Raw genomic sequence first — 13,138 nt, 5'->3', positions numbered from 1 at the left:
TTCGAAAAACAAGTAAGAAAAGGTAAAAGAAGGAAATGAGAGTAGAGTTTTGGACCGATTGAAACTCTGAGACAGAGTCCTAAAATTTTGAAACTCTATAATAAAGTCCTAAAATTTAGAATTTGATTATTTGAAAGATAAATAAAGAAGTTTTTGAAAGATTTTCTAAAAAAATGAAGTCAGTGTTAGAGTCTTAATCCGACTGAACATCTAGAACAGAGTCCTGATCCGACTGAAACTCTAAAACTTTGATTTCTTTCGAAAGATTCTGAAAGATTTTCATTAAAATAGGTAAAAATAAATGTAAAAGATAGAATTCTGATCTGACTGAAACTTTGAGACAGAGTCCTAGTCTGACTGAAACTCTAGAATTTTGACCAAAATGAAAGATTTTGACATATTTTGTTAAAAACAAGTAAAAATAGAGATGAAAGACAAAGTCCTAGTCCGACTGAAACTCTGTGATAGAGTTCTAGTTCGACTGAAACTCTAAGATGTTTGTCTTTTTTTAAAGTCAAATGAGAAGGTTTTTGAAAATAAATGAAAAACATGAATAAAGAATGAAATCAGGATAGAGTCCTAGTCCGACTGAAACTCTATTATAGAGTCCTAATTCGACTGAAACTCTGAGATTTTGGCCAAAATGAAAGAAATGGACTAGGGATAAGACTTCTTCTGGTTTAAAATCGAAATAGAATTTTGAAGAGGCTTAAAAAGGTGAAAAGACAGAGTCCGAGTTCAACTAAAACTCTGAATATTGAGAAATGAAGGAGTCCAGAAGCGACACCACCTAGATGAGTCTCATCTGAGAATTGAGACCAGTAAAAATTGAGTTTAAAACAAATTTAAATCACTTTCTAAGGAAAATATTTTGAAATATAAGATCCTGGGGGTTGATAAAAGACAAATATTGATCTAAAAAACCAGGTTTTTGAAGTTGATTTCGAAATATGGTTTTAAAACTCGAATCTAGATTGAAAGATTTTAAAAAAGCCAGAGTGCTGGATCTCGAAAATGCAATGTAATGCCATACAATGCAATGAAATGATATGAAATGATATGGAATGTTATGAAATGATACAAAAGGCATACCCTGGATAAGGGATTTAAAGTCCTGGACCCCTGACAGAGATAAAGAATTGATCATTTTTCTTCGAAGGTAAAAAATGATGATTAAAATCGAGCCAAAATAGATATCAAATCTTGATTGCAAGATGAAGTATTAAAGTTTAGTGCAAAATTTGGGTTCTGAATGACCCTGGCTTGGATGTCGACCTGTTGGTTCTTTGAAGGCTTCAGAGGGTAGGTCCCAGTGCCAAAAGAAGGGGATTTGTAAATTAAAGGAAAATTTTGGGGTGTTTACTGATGCCCCTCTTTTCTATTAAGCCGGTTGAAAGCCGAGCTTAGTGGCAAAGAAAAACATATCAAATTTGGACTATAAAATGCCCCAATTAGAAGAATTTCATTGGGTATGAAAGAATTTGCTCTAGTGATGATGGTAAATTGTTATCATCGAAAAAAATTTCCCTCCCTCTGTGTGAGAGAGAATTTGCTCTAGTGAAAGTTGGTTTTGAAAATTACTCGCCTCCGTTTTTTAAATTTGCGAGAAAATTTCGTAGAATGGGATTCGTTTGTCGGTATGAGGTTCAACCGTTCCTGGCACCTTTACCAGAGGTAATTGAACCAAGGATCAAAAGTGTGCTTAGCTAGGCTCGAATATCTAAATTATGTTTTATCTCCTAAATGCACAAAGAATCAGGCATGTGCTATGAAGTTCTTGAAAGATGCACATTTTGAAAAATATGATGTTTACTTCTGATATTTGGAAAATACTTGGAAAAGGGATTCATTGGACATCTCTTTCTAAATGGAAAATTGATTCTCAGGATAATTGAAACTTTGAGAAAATCAATTTCTGAAATAATTTGAATGCTCTTTCTAAGAAAATTGATTATTCATTGAAATGAATCAGTAAAAGATGATTTGGCTCTTTGAAATGCTTTCATGGTGCACATTAGCTAATACGAATGAATGAATATGGATTTAAAAGATGTTTTTTGAGAAAATCTTTTTGAGAAATGCAGTGCATTTTAAGTTAGCCTAAGAGTGTAGGATGAATGTGGCTTATACGAAGATGATAAATCTGGGTCTCATTCGTATTCTGACTATGACCATGAATACAAATTCCACCGAGTTTGTCAACTCCCTAAAAGCTCGTGCACGTGCCATTCGTGTCAGCCATTGTGAATTTTAAAAATGCATGAATCATCATTCAATCAGATATTGAAAATTACAAAAAGCAAATTATATGCAATGCATCCTATTCTATGCAAAAATGTAACTCTTATTCCAATATTACATCTGATATCTACATTGAATTGAATAAGAAAAAGAAATAAAAGAATAAAGTCTTCCACTTGAATATTCCTACAAAACTACAAAACAAGTTAGCAAAAATATGTAGGTTTATCTAAATTTATCCAAAAATATCAAGAAATTATCAGATTTTATCCAGATCTAAACCCAGTTCACATCCTCCTGATATAAACATGAGAAATAAATGATGCTAAAACTTGAAAAATATGAAAATATAGCTTGGAAATTCCAAATTGAGGTAAAAATGACCAAAATGCCCCTGACAGCAAGACTATGACCTTAAAATCAGGGTTTTCAAAAATAAATTTTATAAAAATGAGAATTTTGAAATTCAAATGAATACAAATGAAGATAAAATCAAACATAATATGATGTGATATGATTATAGGCATGCTAAAACTTTTAAAATGCAAAAATATCAAGAAAACACTAAATTTTGCCTTTCTTCTGACAGTTTAACTAACACGTGGCAATTGATCTCAAAATCAATCCAATTTTGGCATGGACACCTATGTTAATCCTAAAAATGGAATGGAATATGAGAACTAAATTTTTTTGGCATTATTTAATATGAAAATCCAATAAAACCCTAAAATTATAAGATTTTTTGCCTACATGCCCTAATAACAGCAGATTTGCAGACTAATCTTACCATAAAAATTTTTAAGATTATGCATGGTGACAGAGGACAAATGAAGAGGGATTTTTGCATTTTACAAACTTGAGATTTGAACTATGGCAGAAGAGCTACAGCTCTGACAATCTAGGTCAGAATCCGGCGACCTTGAGATTGCAGGCAAACTAATAGGTTTTGGCAAAAATTATAGGACAAATACTAATTTGTGGCAAAAAATGCTAAAATTTTATGATGATGTTGAAGACAGACAGAGCATCAATTCCTCTTTTTACAGTTTTGGCATTGGACCTACGGTTACAGAGGACACATTGGATTATCAGACCCCTAATTCTGATGAAATTGAAATAATAGGGAATCAACATGCAAAATTGTAAAATCTAGAAAAAATAGAAATCTAAATCCTAAAATTTTGAAATTCTGGTAAATAATAAAGAATATTATGAAAGACAATTCCTTTTTTGACGGTCAGAGCATCCGAATTATAGATCGCAGTGTCATAATCGATCAAGGTCGATCTAGGACTCCGACAACTTGTAACAGGCTTTACACAGGGATCTGTACCGATTTTTAACATATAACAAACTTTGTCAGAAAAATTTCACAAAATCTAGTAAAATACTAGATTTCTCCTTAGATCTAATTTATTTTACAGACTATGATTCGAATCTTCCATGAGGGAGATCTTAGATCAACAAGTCTGCTAGAGGGGGATCTAGTGTTTTCACAGAGTTGAAAACCTGGATTGGTTTTGGAGTTTTAAAATGGGCTTACGTACATTAAATCAATCCAAATTTTTGGCATGAGATCACAGACAAATAGAGGCATTCATAACAAAAACTTTAGGATTTATTGACAAAAAATTAACCATAAAATAATAATTGAACTGCGCATATGGGATACAACCTATGAATACTAGATAATCCTTAATGAAAACTAATAAAATACCTATAACAATAGTAAAATAATCTAAACATAATACCTAAACACATAATCTATATTAAAACAAAAATAAAAGAAAACCAAGGAGGTGAAGTATTTATTTGATATGGCTATTGATATGAGGGGGATCTGATCCATCCATTTGACGGATCCTCTCACTTGCATAGCATTGAACATGAACAACCATCTTTTCATGTCATTTAAAACTATAAAGCGGATAGTGAATCCACTTCTAGACGGAATTCATAATAGATTCATGTAAGCAAAATATGAAAACCTCCTTTTGTCATAGAGGACCCTCTTTTCAAGGAGAGTGTGATGGACTCGTTTCTTCATGATCAATTTACCAACCTCACCATTATCGGCTCTCTTTCCATAAGAGAAGCCTAATGTTAGGAAGTTTTGACGAAAGCTTAATTTCTCTTCGAAAGTTTATTTTGCAAACACCACTTTTCAGGGAAGAGAGGAGTAATTTTCCATTTTCCATTCAGGTAAGTGCTAAGCCTGAATTTTCTCCTTTGGGGAAAGGAGAGAAGATTTTTTGTCACGGATGCATTGAGTCACACTTCAAATGCTTGCCTTCACACAGGATTTCAATAACATTTTGCCAATTTATCATTAAATAATTATTGATTCCAAAACCTTTATTGCACAAAAGAATTACCTTAGAATACCTTCAGCATTCCTTCCGAAAGAGCAAAGCTTTTGCAAAGAAAGATTCAAAAATGCAAATTCTTTCCCTTAGCCAACCAAAAGGATGAAGAATAAATCCTCGATATGGCCAACAAAGAAAATTCAATGTTGTCGCAAAGCCATAAGTGATTGATATTGATCGCAGTCAATGGCACATTTTAAAGACCATTCTTATGGTAATAAGGCAGTGAAAATATTCTGGGCGATAAAAAAAAATTCACTCAATCACAATATCTCTTCAATAAATATCAAAGCTGCAATTACATATCTGCAAAAGGGATCTCTTAAATAGCGTCAAGTTGAGGACGATGGACGAGTTAGACCCCCCAGGGCAAAGAAAATTTGGAACATCTCTAAGTTGAAGGAGTATGTGACGTATCCTTCCAAGAAAAGTTCAAATCATCGTCAAGTTGAAGACTGATGCGATGAACCTCCCGCCAATCCCTAAAAGATATTTGATCAATGCTATCCTCAAAAGAGATTTTCAAAGAAACAATATTATCAATATAATCCGTGGGACCAAGGAAGACTCAGATCATCTCTAAGTTGAAGGAGTTTGTGACGTACCCTTCCAAAAAAAAAATCAGAGTATCTCCAAGTTGAAGGTTGATGCGATGAAATTCTCGCCAAATCTCAAGAGATCTCAAATTCTGTCTCAAAAAGAGTGCAAAAAGATCATCATAGAAAAATCCAGAATATCAAACTGTCAAATATGTTAAGAATCTTCTTTAATTTTGTGAAATTCTTTTGTCAATATCCTTTCACCAATTGCTTTCACAATGTTAATTCTTTCTTTCCTGTTCATGTCAAGGAAATTGATAGCCTCCTTGAAAGAAAGTCAATCGCAAGCAATTTGAATTTGAATCTTGATTCTATAGAGTTAAGCCCAATTGGATGCAATACTTTAGGTAGAAAAGAGGAAATATTTTCACACAAATGTGCATCATTTTCAACTATTTTAGATCAACAACAATTTTTCAACATTTTGACAATATTTTATAGTTATCCTGGCATGAAGAGAGAACTTGACATCCGCTTTGACACATCCTGGCATCATTTGTCGTCCTTTATTAGGACTTGATAATGGGAGTTTTCAAGATTCATTTCCTTCTTGTTATAATCTGAGCGCCTGGGCTTTCAGATTCACACACTTCTCTATGTTCTCCATTGTCCCGCCATAGACAGTTTCATTTCGGTTCGAGGTTGAGCCACCAATCATTTTCTCGCAAAAGGTCATCAATTTCAAAAGTTATTCAGTCTCAGCAATGAGACGCCCAAAATCAATCATTTTTCAAGCTTTAGGGACCCCTATTTTCATCCTTTTACAAAACCCTTATCGAATTTATTGTACGAAATCTGAAGGTTGCATCATGGTTTCTTCAGTCGAGGATTCCATTATTTTCATTTCCCGATCAGGTTAAGGGTTTAAACCTAAGCCTCATTTTGATGAGGTATTTCATTTTCCGATCAGGTTAAAGTTTAAACCTGAGCCTCATTCTGAAGAGGTATTTCATTTCTCGATCAGGTTAAGGGTTTAAACCTGCGCCTCATTCTCATGAGGTATTTCATTTCTCGATCATGTTAAGGGTTTAAACCTGAGCCTCATTCTCATAAGGTATTTCATTTCCCGATCAGGTTAAGTGTTTAAACCTGAGCCTCATTCTGATGAGGTATTTCATTTCTCAATCAGGTTAAGGGTTTAAACATGAGCCTCATTCTGATAAGGTATTTTATTTTCCCTTTCAGAATAAGGGTTAAACCTGAGTCATTCTTTGTAAAAGGCCATTTTTCAAAAGTTATTCAGTCTCAGTCATAGGACACCCAAAATCACTCCCTTTTCCAAAGCTTTTAGGGAAAACAATTTTCATTGTCTTCTTTGTGACCCCTCATTTCTACACGAGGTATTTTTCGTCTCATCCAGGTTAAGGGCAAAACCTGGACTTCACTTCTATGAAGTGAATCTTTCTTTGTCATTCTCCATTTTATACCTATCATTTTCATCAGGGCTAATTTCTTTATACCCATTCAGATCCTTCTAACTAAGGCATTTTTTTAAATATAGCTCAAATTTGGTGTGTTTTTCTTTGCCACTAAGCTCGGCCCTATACCTGCTTAGTAGCAAAAAGGGGCATCTGTAAAGACCCAAAATTTTCCTCATCCATTCTCAGACACCCCCCTCGTGTGGATGCCAACCCTGATAGGTCAGTACAGGAGTCCAACCTCGAGTCTGCCTCAGGAATTTACCATTTTACCCACATTCACTAAGAAAATTACTATTTTACCCCTAGGTTATCATAGAACCCTGTCAGTCAGAGTCGACCAAGCTCATTTTTAAGCTTAGAACAGTTAGAATGTGAATCATTTCTAGCTCACCTGAGCTCACAGTGAGCAAATCATGTTCATTTCTAATCATTTCTGCCAAAATGGGTTCATTTCCTCATAAACGAGCTCATTTCTCACTCGAATTTAAGCCAATTGTCTCCAAGTCAATCATTCCTAGTCTAGTTTGTGCTCACCAGAAGTTCAAGTGCTCCAGTTTCAATTCAAATCCATTTTCCACAGTCTAGGAGCCCATTTTAACTCATTTCAACTGAAATTGAGTCAAGTCCAGTAAGTTAAGCTAGTGTTTGAGCTTCAGTTTTAGTTCATCTCAGTATTACTGACCTTTGTTCCAGCTCAAACCCAATTCTTGTCCACTACTCACTTCACTCTAGTGACCAGTTCTCGCCATTTCTCTAAAAATGGTAGCATTTCTTGACAATTTAGTATATGAGTTTAGTTGAGCCAATGTCTTGTCAGTCCATTTGAGTTTTGAAACTTTAGAACTCAGCTCATTCCAGTTCATTTCAGTTCAAAGTAGCTAAAACCCCAATTTTCAGTGTCACTCTGGGCCTGACAGGGACAAAAACCATTTCTTGAACCATTTTGCCCATTTTTTATCAAATTTACCACTTTCTGAACTGGTTCAACTGTCGATCAGGGTCTAATATCCAAATTTTTTCATCTAGGGTCTGCATTTCGCATGGCATTTCATATCATTTCTCATCATTTCATTTCATTTCATTACATTTCATTTTTTAGATCCAAATCTCTAATTTTAAAAATTCCAATCCAGATTCGAATTTTAAAGTTTTTTAAATCAATTTCAAACCCTAGGTTTTCAAATTAACATTTTTACCCCCAGGACTCTAAATTTGGAAATATTTTTTTTGAGAAAACAATCTGAATTCCTTTCAAACTTGATTTTTAAATTTTCAAACTGGATCTGCTCTGCAAAGGGGTATAGAATTTCAATTTTTGAGTTTTATTTCAAAAGTTGCCAAAAATATCTCATCTAACCCAAAAAGAAATTTGAGAAATCACTCTACCCCTTTGATTTTCAAAATGAATTTCAGAATAATAGGTGGGCCCACCTTCAAAGTGGCGCCACACTTCAAAGCTTTCAAAAAAAATAATAAATACAAAGTCTTTTATTTTCTTTATCTCTTTATTTATTTACTTTCTTTTTTTTATTATTTTTATTTCCCCAAGCTAGGAGAAGTGGGGCCCACAAGGGGGTCGACCCCCTCTCTCCCTTTTTTTTCTTCCTTTCTTTTTTCTTTTCCCTCTCTTTTTCCCTTCCTTTTCTCTTTCTCTTTTCTTTCCTTCTTCCCTTTCTTCTTTCCTTCTTCCTTTTTCTTTCATTTCTTCCTTTCTTTCTTTCTTCCTCTTTTCCCTCTTCCTCCTTGCCATCAGCCCCCTTTCTTCCTCTTCCTTTTCTTTCCTTCTTCCTTTCCTCCATTTCTTTCCTTCTTTCTTCCCCTTTCTTTCCCTCCTCTCTTCTTATTTCCCCTCTCCTTTCTAAATCCCTAAGTGATCATACGGCTGGACCCTTTTTAGTTTTTTCTCTCTCCCATTGAAGCCCTCTCATTCACGCCTAGCACTCCCTACCTCTTCTCTTCATTATCCCTTCTCTCTCCTTTCAGCCCTAACACTTCTCTCTCCCTCTGTCTCTCTCACTCGGCCCTCCTCCTCTCTCATCCAACAGATGTAGCCATCTTTAACGCCACAGCTACAGCCCCTTTCAAGCTCCCACCAGTCGGCGGCCACTTCCTCCTTGGTGATAATCACCATAGCAGCTTGTCACCCTTCTCTATTGGCGGCAGCACAACAGCAACCTCCACTTCAAGACCTCCAGCTCCACTTTGTTGCAACCTCACCATAACAACAACCACTCTTTTGCTGCAGTTACCTCCACACCAAGGCAACCGTCCTCCACCATCTCCAAGCATCTTCGGATCCCCTTGGTAGCAGCCATCTCCACTACCTTCAGCCCCGTCTTCAACCCTCCTTGGCAACAACTACCTTCGATCACCTTCACCATAGCAATCATCTCCAGCAGCACAAGTCATTGCTTCCAACCAATCACTTCAACAAGGCTCCCTCGGTGCAGCCCCTCTATTGTTGAAGCTACTCTAACCAGTGCAGCCAAGGAGACGCCCCTTTAGCCTTTACCTCAGCTTCTTCCAAGGTAAAACAAAAAAGAAAAAATTTCTTTGTCGCATGGAGTAAATGAGAATTTGCATGTATTGTTCATATGGATTCAAAAAGAATCTTGTTCGAAACTAGATTCACAATCTTCAAACTTTGATTTTGAACGATATGAAATTATGTTCATTCATGACTGCGCCGCGAAAGCGAGGTGATTCATCCGACTGATGGATCGGATCCCTCACTTCAATGGCCAACATTAAGCATAAGATCATGTCTCCCCGATCATTCTTGATTTTATCTTTGGTTTCATATAGATTTCGTAATTATAGGCATTACATTTAACTTATCTTATTGCTTTATAGGTATTTTGCTTAATTTCCTTAATGTTTGTTTATTAGTTTGTAGGTTTTGATTTTATGCACAGTCCAGTTATTATTTCATGTAGATTTTCTCATCCATAAATTCTAGAAATTTTATGATGGTCGTGTATGCTTGTTTGTGATTCCCTGTAAAAAACCCAAAATGATTTGATGTCTGCAGCTCCCTTTTAAAAATCAAGGACCAAACCATGATTTCAACCCTGTGAAAACACTGGATCTCCCTGTAACAGACTTGTTGATCTGAGATTTCCACCATGGGAGATCCAAATCACGATCTGTAAAATACAATAGATTCATGGAAGAATCTAGTATTTTACTGGATTTGGTGGGATTTTTTTTTGATAAAAAGTGTTATCTGTCAAAAATTGTTTCTTACAGACTATTGCGTAAAGCCGATTAGAGGCTTGTCAGGGTTTAGACCGACCCAAATCGATCGTGGCTTTTTGACCTGTAGGTCGGATGCTCTGACTGTCAAAATTGGAATTGTTCCTATGCCATTTCCCAAAATTCCAGGATTTTAGGACTTAGATTTCTATTTTTTTTAGATTTTACAAGTTCATCTATCAATTTCCTATTATTTCAATTTCATCAGGATTAGGGGTCTGATAATCCAATGTGTCCTCTGTAACCATAAGTTGAATACCAAAACTATAAAAATAAAATCTAATTATCTGTTTATCTACAGAATTCTCCTAAAATTTCAGAGCTTTTGGTTGTTGTTTGCCATTTTTCTTATAATTTTAATGAAACCTGTCAGTTTGCCTTCAATCTCAAACTCACAGGATTCTGACCTAGATTGTTGAAGTTGTAATTCTCCAACCATAGGTCAAATCCTAAATCTGTAAAATGCAAAAATCCTTGACTAACTATCGTCTATCACCCCATAAAATTTGGTGAATTTCTATGGTAGGTTAGTACCCGAAATCATGTTGTCATTAGGATAGGTCTAGGTTAAAAGGCAAAATCATGCAGTTTTTAGGATTTTTATTAATTTCCATATTAGAAAAATACCAAAAAAAATTGATTTTCGTATTTCATTATGTTCTTAGGGTTAATATAGGTTTTCATGCCAAATTTGGTTTCATTTTGAGTTAAATTGCCATGTGTGTTAGTTAAACTATCAAATTCAGGCAAAATTCAGTGTTTTTGTGATATTTTTGCATTTTTAGAGTTTTAGCATGCATATAATCATGTCATATCATATTATGTTTAATTTCAATGTCATTGCATTTATTTGAATTTTAAAAATCTCATTTTTACAAAAAATATTTCTGAAACCCCTGATTTCAAGGCTATAAGGGGCATTTTGGTTATTTTCACCCCAATTTCGAATTTCCAAACTTTCATTTTTCATATTTTCATGCATACAATCATGTCATATCTTCTTGTGTTTAATTTTATTTTGATTTACATTCATTTGGATTTCAAAACTCTCATTTTACAAAATATCTTTCTGAAACCCCTGATTTCAAGGCCATGATCTTGTTATCAGGGGCATTTTGGTCATTTTTATCCCAATTTCGAATTTTTAAATCTTATTTTTCAAATTTTTATGCATAAACACCATTTATTTCTCATGTTTATATCAGGGAGGTATAAATTAGGTTTATATCTGGATTAAATCTGATAATTTCTTGATATTTTCGGATAAATCCAGATAAACCCACATATCTGTGCTAACACATCTTCTAGTTTTGCAGGGATATTCAAGTGGAAGACTTTATTCTTTTATTTTTTTTTATTCAATACAATGTAATATCAAATGTAATATTTGAAATAAGAATTTACATTTTCTGCATAGAATAGGATGCATTGCATATAGTTTAATTTCGTAAATTCTGATATCTGATTGAATGATAATTCATGCATATTTTCCAAATCTACTATGGTTGACACGAATGGCACATGCACAAGCTTTTATGGAGTTGATAAACTTGGTAGAATTCGTATTTATGACTATAGTCAGAATACAAATGAAACCCAGATTTGTGATCTTCACATTGGCCACATTCAGCCTACACTCTTAGGCTAACTTAAAAATGCACTGCATTTCTCAAAAAGATTTTCTCAAAATCCTCAGAAAACATCTTTCAAATCTATATTCATTCATTCATATTAGTTAATCTGCTTCATGAAAGCATTTCAAAGAACCAAATTATCTGCTACTGATTCATTTCAATAAAAAAATGATAATCTCAGAAAGAGCATTCAAATTATTTCAAAAATTGATTTTCTCAAAGTTTCAATTATCCTGAGAATCAATTTTCTATTTAAAAAGAGATTTCCAATGAATTCCTTTTCCAAGTATTTTCCAAATATCAGAAGCAAATATCATCTTTTCATAATATGTATTTTTCAAGGATTTCATAGCACATGCCTAATTCTTTGTGCATTTAGGAAATAGAGCATAATTTAGATAGTTGAGCCTAGCTGAGCACACTTTTGATCCTTGGTTCAATCACCCCTGGTAAAGGCGTCAGGAACGGTTGAACCTCGTATCGACAGGCGAGTCCCATTCTACAGAATTTTTCCACAAATTTAAAAAATGGAGGCGAGTAATTTTCAAAAACCAATTTTCAAAACTTTAGTCGAGTTTGGCTCGCAGAATTGTTTCTCTCTCTCGCAGAGGGAGGGAAAAATTTTGCGATGATAATAGTTGCTCTTGGGTTGCTCCAGCGTGTTGCTTCCGCCCTTGAGGCTTGCCTGGTTTGCATCCTAAGGGCCGCATTGTTAAGCTCAAACTTTTTGCACAGTTTTTGCCTTGTATTAAGCATACCGAAAGCCCTGTGTGGCTTACACAAGCCTTTCAGCCTTATCATGTTTGTACAGCTTTATATACATGTAATTTGCATTTTAGTTAATGAGATCGTGGTGCATGACACTATTATATAAATTTTGCATTCAATGAATTGATTGCTATTGAACATTCCTCTCTCCCCCTCTATTCTCTCCTTCTTTCTCTACTTTCTTTGTTCTGTGTGATTGTTGCCTCCTTGTAATTATGTGTTTGCATGCAATACTGCCTGCACACTTGTTGCTTCAAAAGATTCATTGTATTCACTTTTGGCACTCACTAAAAGGCTTGTTGGGTCAAGGTTCCCCAACGTCGCACGGGCATTTGAAATTTCGCCTGTGACAAGTGGTATCAAAGCTGACTTCACCCTGGGCAAGGTGAAGTTTGTCAAGTCTCGCTCGACCAAACGATAATTATTGATCATGGCTTCTAGAAATTTTAGTGTGGTGATACTGTCGAAGCCAAAAAGCAAGAGCAAGAAAGGAAAGGGGACATAGATATCTACTGTCAAAGAAGCATGAGAAAGTCCTTTGGCAGACTCCAACAAGTTGGAAAAGATGGTAAAAAGACTCCTGTGGGAAATGCATGAGATAAAGGTTATAGTGTGTGAAGCCTCTCTCAGCTATCAAAAGCTTGATAATAAGCTCAAGACTGCGAATGAAGACCTCCAAGGAAATATCGTGTTACTCGAAGATAGAGTAGACTCGATCGTAGGTTAAGAATGGAATAGAAGAACCAAGCTTTGGGACGCAAAATCCTAACTCTGAAACGTCGGCCAGTGACCGATGATTATGGTGTAGTCGAGACGTCAACTACTCGTTTGAAAGTTCTCAAGCCTAAGAAGTT

This window comes from Nuphar pumila, chromosome 17, assembly GCF_984573655.1.
Source record: "Nuphar pumila chromosome 17, dmNupPumi1.hap1.1, whole genome shotgun sequence".
NCBI lineage: Eukaryota > Viridiplantae > Streptophyta > Magnoliopsida > Nymphaeales > Nymphaeaceae > Nuphar > Nuphar pumila.
Note: the sequence above shows the minus strand (reverse complement) of the source record.